Source organism: Lemur catta, chromosome 13 (genome assembly GCF_020740605.2).
Source record: "Lemur catta isolate mLemCat1 chromosome 13, mLemCat1.pri, whole genome shotgun sequence".
Classification (NCBI taxonomy): Eukaryota; Metazoa; Chordata; class Mammalia; order Primates; family Lemuridae; genus Lemur; species Lemur catta.
The window spans coordinates 66,740,606-66,756,198 of NC_059140.1; the positions used below are offsets into that span (position 1 = coordinate 66,740,606).

At 42.9% G+C, this 15,593-nt stretch overlaps 1 long non-coding RNA gene across 1 annotated transcript in view; it reads left to right on the top strand.

Annotated features, from left to right (window-relative positions):
* Positions 1-9,249: 9,249 nt before the first annotated feature.
* LOC123649208 overlaps positions 9,250-15,593 on the top strand; it is a 214,827-nt gene continuing 208,483 nt past the window's right edge. Inside the window, exon 1 of the long non-coding RNA XR_006738913.1 lies at positions 9,250-9,320. This is a non-coding gene — a long non-coding RNA (uncharacterized LOC123649208). The remainder of the gene's footprint in view (positions 9,321-15,593) is intronic.

Below are 15,593 nucleotides of genomic sequence, written 5' to 3' on the forward strand. Positions count from 1 at the left end.
TGGACCCCTTTCCTTTTTCTGAAAGGTGATCAATCTAATCAGTACAAGCTCAGTAATTCTTTTCTGAAATGGTCAGTTAAAATGCAAAGTTAGTTTGTGTTTGTCTTAAAATGTCCACGTAGCAACATTAAAGCAACATTAAATGGGAATGGTATAAATTTGAAAAGTTGGAAAAGAATACCTAATTTCTTTTGAAATCTTTTTCATGACTACCATCAACATTTTCCCAATTTAAACCAACTATTGAGTTGTTGTCTTCCACTGTCCTCAGTAGGGGAGAGGTGGAAAGAAACAATGTTTAATTGGATTGCAGCTACATAACCCAAACACTTTTTTCATTACATCAGTGACAAATCAGCCAAACCAGTTTGGTGTCTTGAAGACCAAACAACTCCTGGATTAACTAAATTTCTCACTTTTTAAATTGGTGGTTTTCTTGTTGCACGGATACAGCATTAGCTAAACCACAAAACAGTAGAGATTTTCTGCAAACCATAGGAGGCATTGATGACATCTGTCAAAGCAGCTCCAGCAGGGCCAAGTTGGAAGCACCTGAACGTTGTGGCAAAGGCAAAATTAGCTTGGGGTCCTCTCTGCTCTGCTTAAACCTCCCTCCCACTCCAGTCCTGGTGACCCAGCTCCAGGTACCAGCACATCTGGTACGGAAGCACCTGCTCAGTGTTGCGTTTCCACAGGGCTGTCTTATAATCCTGGCTGACGGTTAATTAATAATGACTGCAGACTGTTAGCTTCCAGGGGATATCTGAATTCTAATGAGGGATTGGAAAGAACAGCATCTTTAATGATTATATTTCAAGGGAAATTTGGGGGGTTAGGGAATTCTCAAATCCCACGCCTACCATAGATAGCGGTTTACCTGCACTGCTGTGGAGGTAACTCCCATGGAAGAAAGGCAGCTGATACAGAAACATAGCCAGGGCAGACATGGATGTTATTATTATAGTCAGATTCTTCATCCAGACTGCCATTTTCATTCTTACCTGGATGGGTTTTGAGAATTTGCAACTTATAAATGAGGAGCTAGGGAAAAGAAGGACAAGGGCGTACAACCTTAAATGTTTATTGAGCACTATTATGTACAAGCACTGAACTAGATAAACAGGTGAGTAAAACAGGTGGTGTTCATGTCCTCATGGCATTTGATAGGCTAGTGGTGGGAGCTAGTAAGTAACCAAATAAATGTGTGTGAGTATGTGGCGGGGTATATGTTACATGTACATATGTATGTGCGTGTATGGGTATATATATACACACACATATAAAATGAATTATAATAAATACTATGAAGGAGAATAAAAAGATGCCAAGAGAGTCACTGAGGGAGCCATTCCATTTTGCCTCGCAGGGGCAGACTAAACCAACGGTTACATTCACAGACTCTGGGGCCGGGGTGCCTGGATTGAAATCCCAGCTCTGCCACTTGTGAGCTGTGTGACCTTAGGCATAGTGCTTAAGCTTTCTGTACCTCCTTTTCTTTATCTGTAAAATGGGTATAATTATACATATTTTATAGAGTTGCTGTGAGGATTAAATGAATTAACATTTGCAAAATGGCTAGAACAGAGCGCAGCACAGAGTTAAGCTTCGGCTGGTACCATGTGTCGTTACTGGGGGCCGGGGGAGAACCTCACCGAGGAAATGGCAGCTGAGGGTGACCAGGAGGAAGCCCCAGGAGAGAATTAGGAGGTGGGCTCCGGGCAGGGGGGAAGCAACTGAGGGGAGAAGGAGCTCGGTCCGCTTGAGAAACAGAGCGAAGGGGCCCGTCTGGGGTACACCAAGTAGCTAAGCAGCCAGGGGATTGTGATGAGGCTACAGAGCAGGGACAGAAATCAGATTATGTTGAGATCTGAAGAGCATTTTAAGGATTTTGGATTTTATTCTAAGTGCGATGGGAAGTGATAGATGTGTTTTAAACTCGAAAATGACATTGTGTAATAAATGCTTTTAGAAAGAGCACTCTGGCTGCCCCGTGGAGAAGCGACAGGAGAGGTGCGGCGGGGAAACCAGTCTAGGGGTCTGAGGGCTGCATTAGGGTCTCCACAGAGCAGGGCTGATGGAGTTGAGGGGACAGAGAGAGAGAGAGAAATTTTAAGGAATTGGCTCACATGATTGTGGGGGCTGGCAAGTCTGTAGGGCAAACAGGCTGGAAATTCCAGCAGGAACTGGTGTTGCAGTGTTGAGTCCAACAGCCATCTGGAGGCAGAATTCCTTCCTCTTCAGGGGTCCTAGGTCTTTTCTCTTTAGGCCTTCAAATAACTGGATGAGGCCCAGCCACAACATAGAAGTTAATCTGCTTTACTGAAAATCTGATTTAAATGTTAATCACACCTAAAAAATGCCTTCACAGCAACATTTAGACTGGCATGACACATAGAAGTGACCACCCACGGCCCAGGTGGGAGATGACGGTGGACTGGGGTGATGACTGTGGCGATCGAGAGTAGTTAGAGTCAAGATTTGGTTTGAAAAGAGAATGAGCAAACTTGGTGCTCACTGAATGTGGCAGGGGATAAGAAGCTGGAATGACTGAGAACATCCCCTTGATTTTGGGCGTGAGCAAAAAGCACAGCCCTGCCTCACCCAACTAGGCAAATGCAATGGGTGGGCTGCCAGGGTGGATGGAGAGAGAGGGAGGGTTAGAGGAAGAGAGAGAAAGAAACAGGGTGTGTGTCCTTAGGTGCAGGGGCCCTGTGTGGACAGGAGGGACCTTAGCACGTGGGCACAGGTGTTGAGAAGCTTGCGTTTCACCTGGGGACTGCAGGGGACATGGCATGCTCCAGCAGTGACCTTGTACAACTGGCGTCCCCTCCTACTAGACACGGCCCATAGGATGTCAGGTACCGTGGGAAGGACTGGCTCCTGCCACTGAGAACCAAAGCAGAAATACGGAGAGAGAAGGCTTCCTTTGTACAAAGCTTAGGGGAAAATTGTTTCAAAAAGGAGGCAGTCTTAGCTGTGTCAAATGAAGTTGAGAAGTCTAGGACTGAAAAGTGCTCATTCAGTTTGGTACTGGGGGCATCTCTGGTAACCTCAAGAAGAGTAGTGTTGTGGGGGGTCCCATTTTGCAGATGAACAAATTGAGGTTAGAAAGGTAAACTTGCTAGATTTATTAATATATCAATCTTGCACCTCAGTCTGTCTGCCTCGAAAGACCATGTTCTTAGTTTCTGTACCTGTTTCCTCCCTCTGAGAACGTGCACAGGGAAGTGTCTTGTGGCCTTTGTTCTAGTTTTATGCCCTTTGGTGTGTGATGGAGAACTGTTGCTCTGATCCGGGATTTTATCTCAAATAAAGAACAGGGTCTTCTGAGAACATCTTGAATTCCTAATATTTAAGACTCTTTTACTAAGCTTTTAACACTTGATAATACTTTCTTAAAGTCTTGGTGGTGGTAAATTATCAATTTGTAGCACCAATTCTTTAAAATCCCTCTTGATTATGAGACCCAGGCAATTATAACAAATTTATTGAAACAGATTTTATACTTAGTCTTGTAACACAATTTCACCCCAAACTAAAAACAACCATATTGTAGAGCTAATTTAGTTTCAGCCCAGCAATTTTGAAATAAGTACTTGTATAATAAAATTTAAATTATAGCAGTTCTTCTCTAGAAGTTACTGTGTATATATTTATAACTTCGTAATATGTGCTATTATGGTTGATTTAATATTCTGTTATCTCCAACTCACATTGAACTCCTTCTGTTTATTTGACTTTTGGATTCATGTCAGTGACTCTGCTCATGTTTCATGTTTTTTCCTTTGTATATCAGATTGGGGGGGTGGCCTTGGGTAGTCTAATTTGTAGCTGTGGTAATGGTGTCTTTTTAACCCCTCAGTATATAGGTAGGAAAATGCACATATAAATCATAGTCATATCTAAGAAATAAAAACACTTAAAAAAACAAAGTAGTTGGTGGCACTAAAAGCAAACTAACCCTTCCTACTCCCCCCATGAAGCAGATAGAGGGCAGACCCATGGTGAGACAGCTGGGGGGGGGTGCGGGAGAACCAGAAAGTTCTGTATTGGTGTTTCTCTAGGAATCACAACCAGATGGCGGTTTGGGTCATCTTTGGCTTGACCTTCAACCAGTCTGTTTTACGTGTTATCCTCTGCGCCTCCGTCTTTGGGTGCTTTTCCCTGCACAGATGGAATTTTTTTTTTTTAATTCAGATAACAGTTTCCTTTTAAACCAGACTTCTGAACTTATTTTTTCCTTTAATCCATACCTACCGGTTTGGGACAGTGCCGCCTTAGCTTGATGACAATCTTTGCTAGTTGAGGATGTAGTTACTATTGCTGCCGCGTGCGGCAAGGTGACACGGGTTTACTTTTCATATATCTCTCATATCTGGGGTGACTGAGTACAGGGGGTTCCACTCTCATCATGAGATGAAAGATTTCTCATTTTCACGCTAGAGTGAAAGCCCTGTGGAGTTGGAATCTGGCTTAAGGGTTGTGAGCACCCGGACGGCTTGTTCTCCAGTCTTTCCCCCATGTCCTCTTCGTAATGGGACCCTTCTCTCCCTTTGCCCTCTCTGGGGCATTCTGGATGCACTCAGCGTTTCCCTGTGCAATGATTTGATCCTTAAAGACCCCTAAGACTGTATCAGTAATAGATTTATCTTTTCATGTTTAAAGCATTGGGCTTATAATAAATAGTTCATGACTGATAATTTTGCTGTATGACCTTAAATGACCCCAAGTATTGGTGAGGACATCCTAATATTTCCTGTGGCTTTACCTAATTTCCACATTCCAAGCAACAGCCTCCACTATACACATCTCCTTGTTCTTAGGACAATTACATAGTGAGCGTAGCAGTCGGGGCGTAGTCAAGAGATAGAAACCACACCACTTGTTTTATTTTAATGTAAAGAAAGGTTAACTAAGAAACAAGATGGAAAATAAACTAAGTCATCTTGGAGATAGCAACTGCAGGAAACAGCCACCACTGTTAGCGCTCCCAGAACAAAGAGAGGAGATGGGAATTATGAAAACTTAGAAACATGGAAGAGACATCTCATGGAGCTAAAACTCAGAATTCTGAGGAGCTCAGTTGGTTCTGGCATTTCTGAGCTCAGAGGAGATGTCCTGACTTCTAAGGCAGGGACACCGGCCAGCTGGCGCTTGTGTCCTGAGGGCGTGTGTTGGGGCCTGATGCATAAGTCCTGGGAAAATGCATTAAGTTCACTGGCTGATCTGGGCGGGAGCTGCAGCTGCTGGGCTAGGAAGGAAAGCAGGGTGGCCCCAGAAGCAAGTGGGAAGGAGCAAGTCCCTTCTATCCCCTGTAGCTTTGCACTCTCTCTTTAGTCCCCCCATTGGCAGAGGCTAACAAGGAGGAGGCAGCACGGGAGAAATGCAGTTGCAGAATTCCAGCCACAGCACCACTGGCAGAGTGAGGAAGGGTGGGTTTGGAGCTGAGAGGCAGTAGTCTGGTATCTGGCACATTGAGCTATCACTGTACAAATGTTTTCATTTGTAAAGGATTTTTATTCAAGTTCTGTAGTTTTAATGCAATGATGCAATAAGCATGCCACACATAAAGAATGACTGTGGCTAAGGTATTTTATCACTTTCAAGTATGCTTGCAAAATACTCAATAAATGTGTGTTTTTTTACTTACTTATTGGGTACAATGAAACCTATTCTGGTGAAGGGCACAACAAAAGTCCTGACTTAAGCATTACACAAGATATCCATGTAACAAAAATACTTGTACCCCCTTAATTAATATTTTGAAATAAAAAGATAAAATAAGATGTATGTTTTTATAAAAAAAGTGAGAACATTATACTAAACACAAGAGGTTCCGTTTGGGGACCACTTATGTCAGGACTATATAACCTTAAGTGGTGGTTTTAAAATACGTCCATAAATTCTTCAACTTTGCTCCCTTCAAAAGGCAGTGCTGTATTCCCCTGCCTCTCTTAATTTTCCTCCCCTTGCATGTAGGTGGACTTAGCTATCTGCTTCTAACAAATAGAATATACCAGAGGTGATGGTGTGTGACTCCTGGCGCTAGGTCATAAAGGGCCTTGCCGTTCCTGCCTTGCTCTCTAGGATTGCTCTCTACAGGGGGTGGCTCATCACCGTGCTGTGAGGACACTCCAGCTGCCAGAGGAGAGGCTCATGTGGGTGGAAACTGAGATTTTCTGCCCCACAACCAGCACAAACTTGCCAGGCATGGGAGTGAGCCAAGCTGGAAGAAGATCCTCCGGCCCCAGGGAAGCATTGAACAACAGCTCCAGCTTTCATTTTGCCTGCAACTCATGAGAGACCTTGAGCCAGAACTCCCCACCTAAGCTGCTTTTACATTCCTGAAGTGGAAGTAATTAATTTTGCTGTTTAAAACCATTAAGTTCTGTGATAATTTGTTATTTACTCAGCAATAGATAGCCAATACGTCTTGACTTTGGGAACCATAGGGAGTGATTCATGTTTTAAAAAGATTCACTGTCCAGGCCGGGCGCGGTGGCTCACGCCTGTAATCCTAGCACTCTGGGAGGCCGAGGCGGGTGGATCGCTCAAGGTCAGGAGTTTGAGACCAGCCTGAGCAAGAGCGAGACCCTGTCTCTACTAAAAATAGAAAGAAATTATCTGGCCAACTAAAATATATATAGAAAAAATTAGCCAGGCATGGTGGCTCATGCCTGTAGTCCCAGCTACTTGGGAGGCTGAGGCGGTAGGATCGCTTGAGCCCAGGAGTTTGAGGTTGCTGTGAGCTAGACTGATGCCATGGCACTCTAGCCTGGGCAACAAAGCGAGACCCTGTTTCAAAAAAAAAAAAAAAGATTCACTGTCCTCATTTGGGTAGTCACTATTATGCTTTAAGGGGGTCTGTCTCCCAGGACCATAGCTTTCCAGGGAAATGCCTATAAACACAGCACTGTTATGGGCATTTAAAAGCAAGTTTGTGGATTCCACACGACTTTGTAATAGAATATCTGACAACTAGTGTCAGGTTTTAGTCTGGAATGTCGGTTCTTAGTGTGCTCATGGCCGAAGAATGACCAGACACACCAAAGTTAGGCAGGCATGAGGTGAAGTTTATGGAGAGGGAGCAAGATAAGATTATAGAGCAAGAGCAAGACATAGGTTTACAAAGCGTGATACATACACCACAGATGATGACAGGACCCCTTGTCCCAGCAGAAAAAGAGGGCTTGGTTATGGTCTGGGTCTTATTTTATGGTGTCTGAATAGGGACCTCCTTGTGGTTCGAATGTCACCATGGAACCACTTTGATTGGCAAGTTGGGGAGCTGCATGACCTGAGTCTTACTGTGCATGTGGGTTCAAGGTCACTTTCCAGACTTTATGGTACCCATGCTGCTTGGCCAGTGGGCTAGAGAGTCCTCTGCATTCTTTTGCAGCTGGTGCACCAAGTTCTGATTGGCAGATTCGTAGGGTATTCCCTCCTCCCTCACGTATGGAGAGAATTTGGGTGGAGCAATTACACCAAGCAAAGCACCCACTTTCTCCCCTAGGAGACCCGGAATCTCTCACTATCTACCTAACATTAGCAGTTAGCATAAGACAAAAGAAAGTATTTTCCAAGTAAAGACATTATGTTGTTGCTATAATCATCATCATCACCATCATCATCATCATCATCACCATCATTGTCATTAAACATCCACCTGCAGATAATATCCATGATAATAGGTATCCCTTTAAATGGAAGAAACCAGCCAAAGGCCCCAAAAGGCAATTGCACAGATCCTTATTTATTTATTTATTTTTCCTAGTTAAATAATCAAAAGAATCATTTACTTTAAATGTAGACAGTATTATAATTCATCAAAATGGCTTACAATAGTTACCTGCTGCTTAAATATTGTCCTGTAAATGATGCCTTCTGATGTTAATAGTAATGTGGATTTAATCGATTTTTAAAAATTATCTATTTAGAACATATTAAACAAATGATAATAGAAGTAAAAGAAGACTATCTCCTATGAAGTTTCCTAAGAAAGGAAAGTATGACAAGTTCCTGGTCAGATAAAAATGATCCATTATTCCATTATTTAAGTGATTAAAAGGAAGCCTAAATAAATTTGAATAGAAATGCCCATTTTCTGGGGTTTGTCCTTCTGTACAAAGCTGCCTTTTGAGTTAAAATTATATCCTGGTTTCCCTCTACAAGCAAGAAATCCCTGAATAGCAGCTCAGAAATTACCTTCATGTCTTAATGAAGCATGTTTCTTCACCTACCCATGGTCACATGGAGCTCTCGCCGTCGTAAGATCCACCTTGTCACTTCTGCTGACCTTCCCAGGAGTCTCCCCAGGAGGACAGGGAATGCCCCTCCTCTCCAAGGTGGCTGTGCCCAACCAGGGAATCAGCCCAGGGCTTTCCTTGTACCAGCTTCCTTCTTCCTAAAGAACCACACTTTACAGAGGAGGCAAAGCCTGATGAATCACCACTCCAGCCATGACATCTACCTTGACCTTCCAAACACCACTGGTGTGAGGAGGAGTCATCACTGGTGGCCATAGCAACAGAGCTTTCTGACCCAGTGGATCCACCACCCTCAGGCACTGTCCAGCTGACCCCTGGTACAGCCAATTATTCTTCCCCCAAATAATTATTTTTCTCTTGTCTTAAAATCCCTAATATTTGTAAGTGTGGTGATGCTTATATCTGAATGATGTAGCCAGCATTCCATGGGAACAGACATTGTGAATCAAGGCTACGGTGCTTTCTATGTCAGCACTGCAATGAAAATGCTACTGTCAACTCAGTCATTAGCTTCGTTTTGCAAATTGATTCTCTTTATTGTTACCCAGATTGGATGACAGAGGAAAGGGAAGAAATAGAAGGAAGAAATATGCCTGCTGAGATAATTGCACTCTTCCCTCTCTGCAGGAAATAAAAAATCTCCTTTATCCTTTCATTCCTCTAAGCATGCCACTTCAAAGTGCAGTTCAGCCAAGAACTCAAATATTAAAAAGCCCAGATGACATTTCCAGAGCAATACATTATCCGACTTTTGAGCTAGGGACAGACAAGGTGACTAATGGCTATTGGGCTGGCCATATGCCCCAGAGAAGTATAGTAGTCACGCGTTAAAGTGACTCCTCTTGGAGAGCCAGCATTAGGATTGTGAAACCTATGATTTGTTTGCTGCAGAACAAGCCGACCATGGGGCCTTCGGGCAGCACTGGCATCCCATGCAGCTAGAGGTGAAGCAAGGATGCATTTTCTTCTTTCCCATCCTCCAGCACAAGAGGAGCTGGATTTGCTACTTGGACTAGGAATACCAGACTCCTTTACATATAGGAGTGTCAGGAGGTAAGAAATTGTACTTGCCCCAACTCTTTGTTACAAAGGAAACTTGGTGCTACATTCTGTGCTGTAGCTCCTCCTTTTGATTATAGAGCTTTCAGGGGAAGGTCACATGGGCAGTTATTTCTAGTTTAATACAATATAAAGATAGACACAAGGAGGAAGGAGACAGTGCTCCTAGAAGAGGAAAAAGAGGCCAGGAGACAGAGGCAGGGGTGGGGGTGGTGGGGGTGAGGAGAGATTTGGAATTGCAAAGCTAGGGAGTGAGCTCACACCCACATTCCCGAATCTCCTCCAGTGTGGACCCTGCACTGCCCCTTCCTCTCTCCCATCCTCCTCCTTTTCCTCCATTTAAGGAATACAAGTGAGAAATGATCTGATTATATGCCTAGATTAGCATGGAAATAAGGCAATTTTTCTTTAAGAAAATAAAAAATAGAAACAAAACACATTCTATTGTCCGGGGTCTCACCTCAAGAACAAGGCCAAACTCTGTCTGTTTCCATGGTACCTCAGCAGCTTCTGTTCTAAGAAACCTCACAACCATAATCTCATGGGAAGGGGTTGGGCATTCAAGAGATGATTAGAAAAATGGGATTGTCAAATAGTTTAGATCTCTATTGCAATACACAGAGTTATACTGATGTTATGCTTAAAATGCTTTGCATTAAAAGAGACACTGAATTTTCAAGAGAACAATTTCTATGGAATTTGGATAGGCAGAAGAGATGTCCAAGACAGGTTGCTGGGAACTGCTAGGAAAGCACTTTAATTTAAATTATGATAGCAGTAATACATGCTTCAATTTCAAAAGGCAGAAGGCTAAGTTAGAAGGAAGAGAGCTTGTCATTCCCCAACACCATAGGATGAAGGGAACTTTCATATTCCTGAATGTTTTTGTCTAATTAAAAATTTTTAAAAAATTTATTTTGGAAATTAAGACTTTATACTTCAAAGAGTTTGTCTTCAGTCCAGGCCAATAAGATTTTGTCTTTAATGATGGCTCTTATATAGGCTTTGGGAATATTTTTGAAGTATGGGCTTGTACTAATTTGCAAGTTATTTCTAGGTAATTGTTCTAATTGGCATCCTGCTTCCTGCAGGCATTTCAAATGTTAAGGTCACTCTTTCTCCTTTTCACTAACTAGGTGTGTTTGTATTGCAGGGGTATTATAATTGCTGAGGCACTGGCCTTCTTTCCATCTATTTAGGTGGGTGGTAATCTTATAAAAGCTTTCATGTCTGTTCTATTTTTATTGGAGTTGAGGCGTTATAATGAGCTTCCAGAATTTCCTCAGAGGCACTACAATTAATAATTTTAGAAATTTTTTATTATTTATTATTAAAATGGAATATATGTCATCATAGCTATTGAAAGACATAGAATAAGCCCTGGTAAACAGGCTAACCATGCTGTAACTCCTGCCTGAGTGAACTTATCTAACATACAGATTTTCTTTGTAAGACATATGACTGCCTTTTTGTGCTTAGGGACACCAGACAGCACTTCAGTACCATGCCTGGGGGCCTTTTAAATAGCAAAGTCAGCAAAAAAAAAAAAAAAAAAGAAAAAAGAAAAAGAAAAAAAAGCAAAGCACAACAATGCAAAAAAATGTGGCCCTGAATAGGTCACAGAAAGGACACTTATTTTCAGATGAGAGCTGAAACAAGGCAGAGCATCACTTTTGTTTGACCTGTGCATGTTGGATGATGCAAATTTTTTGCCACTGTGTACATGTCCAGTAATGACCATAAAAACACCACAAGCAAAGTTTGCCTTTTCTCCTCACCTTCACCAATAGTTGTGATGTTTTGTCTTTTTGATATTAATATTAGCCATTCTAACAACTTTGAGGTGATATTTATTGTGGTTTCAATTTGCATTTTCCTGATGATTGGTGGTATTGAGCATTTTTCATATATCTGTTGGCCATTTGTATGTCTTATTTTGAGAATTGTCTATTCATGTCCACTTTATAATGGGATTTGTTTTTTTTTTAATTGTTGAGTTGTTTGATTTCCTTGTATCTTCTGGATATTAGTCCCTTGTTCGATGAATAGTTGGTAAATATTTTCTCCTACTCTGCAGGTTGTCTGTTCATTTTGTTGATTGTTTCCTTTGCTGTGTAAAACCTTTTTATTTTAATATAGTCCCACCTATCTATTTTTGTTTTAGTTGTCTATGATTCTGAGGTCTTAGCTATAAAATCTTTGCCTAGACCAGTGTTCTGGAGTGTCTTCCCTACGCTTTCTTCTAGTATTTTTATAGTTTTGGGTCATATGTTTAAGTCATTAATCCATCTTGAGGTGGTTCTTGTATATGGTGAGAGATGGTGGTCCAGTGTCATTCTTCTGCATTTGAATATTCAATTTTCCCAGCACCATTTATTGAAGAGGGTATCCTTTACCCAGTGTATGTTCTTGATGCCTTGTCAAAAATCGGTTGGCTGTAAATATGTGGATTTATTTCTGGGTTATCTATTCTGTTCCATTAGTCTATGTGTCTGCTTTTATACCAACATCATGCTGTTTTGGTTACTATATTCTTGTAATAGGTTTTGAAGCAGCTCTGGTGCTAGCAGCCAGGTGGGTAGTCCAACCTCAGGTCCCCATGTGGAGTGTTCAGGTACCAACAGTTATGAACTGGGCTAGGCAATCCCCTGGCCCTCTGGACTGTGTGCTCTGGCAGCAGGGGGAGGCTCAGTTGGAAGGGCAAAGGTGGGCCAGGCCGTCTTGTCCCCAGGCCCTCCAACGTGTATACTGGCACTGGCTGTGGTACACAGGGGTTGGGTGGTCCCCAGGTCACTGGCAGAATGCTTGGGCAGGGGCTTGCCATGAGGGGCTATTGCTCCCTTCAGTGATGGCATCCTGGGCTGGTGGGTGAGGAATGTGCATGTGACTTGCACCTCAGCCTTGACAGTGCTTGTGCCTCTGGCCTGGGTGCAGTAGCATGCGATTGCTTGTGCCTAAATTCTGTGGTCAACAGCAGCTCTTTTGTTGTGCCTCAGCCTCAGCAACCTGGGCCCCAGGACAGTGCAGTCTGTTGCGGGTGGGGCTCTAGAATGGCCCCTTGCTCACGCCTCAGCCCTAAAGGCCCCAGTGATGCCACTGCCCTGGGTGCAGTAGCCAATGTTTCTCTTGTACCTCTTTAATCTACTTTTGCCTTCCCTATGTCACTTATAACATTTAGGGCATATGAAGCATAAAGAGTTTTAATTTTTAGACAGGACTTCCATCATAGAAGAGTCAAGAACACAAAGAACTTGCCAAGGCTAACCTTGCATAGAAACATCCCAAGACAGGACCATCGATTAAGCAACCTGAAGAGAAGATGCTGTTTAATGCAGTCCAGGGAATTAAACCCATACCTACGTAGGCCAGAAAAATCTAACCTGGGTTTTGCCTAAAACATCTGGCTCATAAGCCTCAGCAAATTAAATTTTCATAGGTGAAAACCATAGAGGTAGGAAAGATGACTCAGCTGGTTAATTGTAAACTTTGATACAATTTTAAAAGCTATTAAAGCACCATGATAATATATTATTGCCTCACTTGGATAGTGAGAACATTTGAGGTCATTTCAAACTTCAGAAGCAATTGCCAAAAATGGAACTGAGCCCCAGATTACCTACGTACGAGATGTTCCAGTGCTACTTCACAGTCCTGTGTAGAAGAGTGCAGATAACTCCAGGTCCTGCCTTATGCATCATCTCCTGCACTCCTCCAGCACCCAGGGGAATCAGTGCTGCCCTTGGTGCAGGGCCTCATGCTTCCAGACCACCCATCCCTCCTCCCTCTATCGAAAGGTCTGGTTTTCCAATCAGGATATGATCCTCTTAATCCTACCTCAGCTCTTTAGAGTAGTAAACCAGCTGCCTCCAAACTGTTCTGACCTTCTTCAGAATATGTGAAGGGCTGGCTGAGCATGTCACCTGGGGTCCTTGGCTTGCAAAGGGAAAATGCTTGGACACTTCTGAACTACCCCTGTTTGGCAGTCCCCTTTACCACCGTGTTCCTGTGGGGAAGCTGGTTTCCCTCCGTGTTCTTCAGTGCTGCCCTAAGTTTTATTAAAGTATAAACTAACATTAGAAGCACTGGGGAGATGGAAGTGACATCAGAAAATAAGAATGACTTCAAAGGTACTTTCACGAGGAGCTGCAGATATTTTGAGATATAGTGTAGACTCCCCCCAGCAGGCTTAGCAAGATAGGGGCATCCAGTGTTGAGCAACAGAGCCTCGGGGGCAATAGAATCTTCATGCATAGCTCAATAATTGATACCCATAATGGCAGCCCTGTCATTCAGTAAATGTTAAACTATGTTCAGACCTGCTACCAACTAAGACATGGAAGTAAAGCAGTTCAGTGAAGGTTGCCATGAGAACGGTTAAAATATATTAATGGTAAGCTTTAGCACCTTTGGAGAAGGATAATCTGAAAATTTTAGTTATGTGCAATACCTCACTTCTGGTTGATGTCAGGTGAACAAGGATGAATCAATTGCACATGAATTTCCTGGGTAACAGACTTCCTGGTTTATGCTTATTTCTGTTCTAGGTAGGAAGGATGATAGCAAAGTTTTTCAAATGAGTGAACCTGCATGAGGGGTGTGGAAGACTCTTGGTTAACTCCTTGGGAGGATTGGATGTCTGTGCCCCCCCTTATAATATATTGAAGCCTAACTCCCAATGTAATGGTATTAGGAGGTGAGACCTTTAGGAGGTGATTAGGTTTAGATGATGCCTTGAGGGAAAGACCCTCATGATGGGATTAGTACTCTTATAATAAGAGAGGGAGAGAGAGAAATATCTTGCTCCAAGGAAAGGCCATATGAGCACACAGGGAGAAGCCAGGAAGGGGACCCTCACCAAGACCTGAGTCAACTGGCACATGGATCTTGGACCTCTTAGTCTCCAGAACTGTGAAAAATAAATGTCTGTCGTTTAAGCCACTCAATCTGTGGTATTTTGATATGGCAGCCTGAGCTGATGACAGCCACTCCCTTCCCCGTTCTTCCATGATGGCTCTGCTGGGGCCACCATCTCAGAAAATGTCAGACACTTTCCTAGCCTTCCTTGTAGCTAGGGATGGGCATGTGCCAACTATGGCTAATGAGATGCATGGGAAATTTCTGGAAAAAACTTCTCCTTAGATTAAAAAAAAAATTGAACAAAACAGAGACATGTAGGAAAGTTCTCTCACTGCCCTTGTGATCCCCACACCTTTCTTCTTGTCTTTGCACTGGGTTGTGATTAAATTTGCAGTTGCCTATTTAGAGTTGTGATGGGACATGTCGCTTATGCACCAACGATAGCAAAGGGGACAGATGAAGAAGTCCTGAATCCTGATGACGTGGTTGGAACTACTGAACCAACCTTGGTACTAATTTTATTTAGGCTTTATGTTACATGAGAAAATGAAAACTTCTGATGGGTTATTCTTGATATTCTGATATTTGCATGTATTAATATAAACTTCCCAAGTGATTGGGAGAGAGAGGACTTCTTTTTAAGGGTTGTGTACTAGATTTGCCGCTTGATAAACGTCTATTTTAAAAGCAGGGAAGAATCTGAGTGGCAAGTTGCAGTGAAAATCATATATATAGACTGTTTGATTTGAGCCAAGTTGTTAATGAGGTCAGGGCTAGGGATAAATTTCTGGACAATTCAGCTAGTGTTTCTATCTCATGGCTTCCAGTGAAGCCCTTAATACAACAAGAGAAACAACAACAACAACACAAAAATGATACTAACATTTTACTGAGTACTTGTGATGTGCTGGACACTGTTCTAAGACCTTTGCACATATCAACTTACTGATTCTCCTGAGAAGCCTGTCAGGTAGTGTGGTAGCCAGTCTCCGAGGTGACCCCAGTGAAGCCCGTCTCCTGGAGTTCACATCATGGTGTGGTCACTTCCAACACCGTATGAGGGTGGGTCTGTGTGGCCAACACATAGGGCAGAAAGGATGGTATGTCGCAGGTGAGATTAGACCATAGAAGACTGCAGCTTTCTTCTTGGCAAGGAACTGAGGACTCCATCCAATAGCTCATGAAGAACTAAGGCCCGCCAACAACCACATGAGGGAGCTTGGAAGTGGATCTTCTTGTCCTAGATGACTGTAGCCCTGGCCAACAGCTTATACCCTCATGTGAGACATGAGGTAGAACTTCCCAGCCAAGGTACTGCTGATTCCCAACCCATGGAAATTATTGCTTAGCGCTACTAGTTTTGGAGGTAAATAGTCACACAGCAACAGATCACTAATACAGGTTGGTACT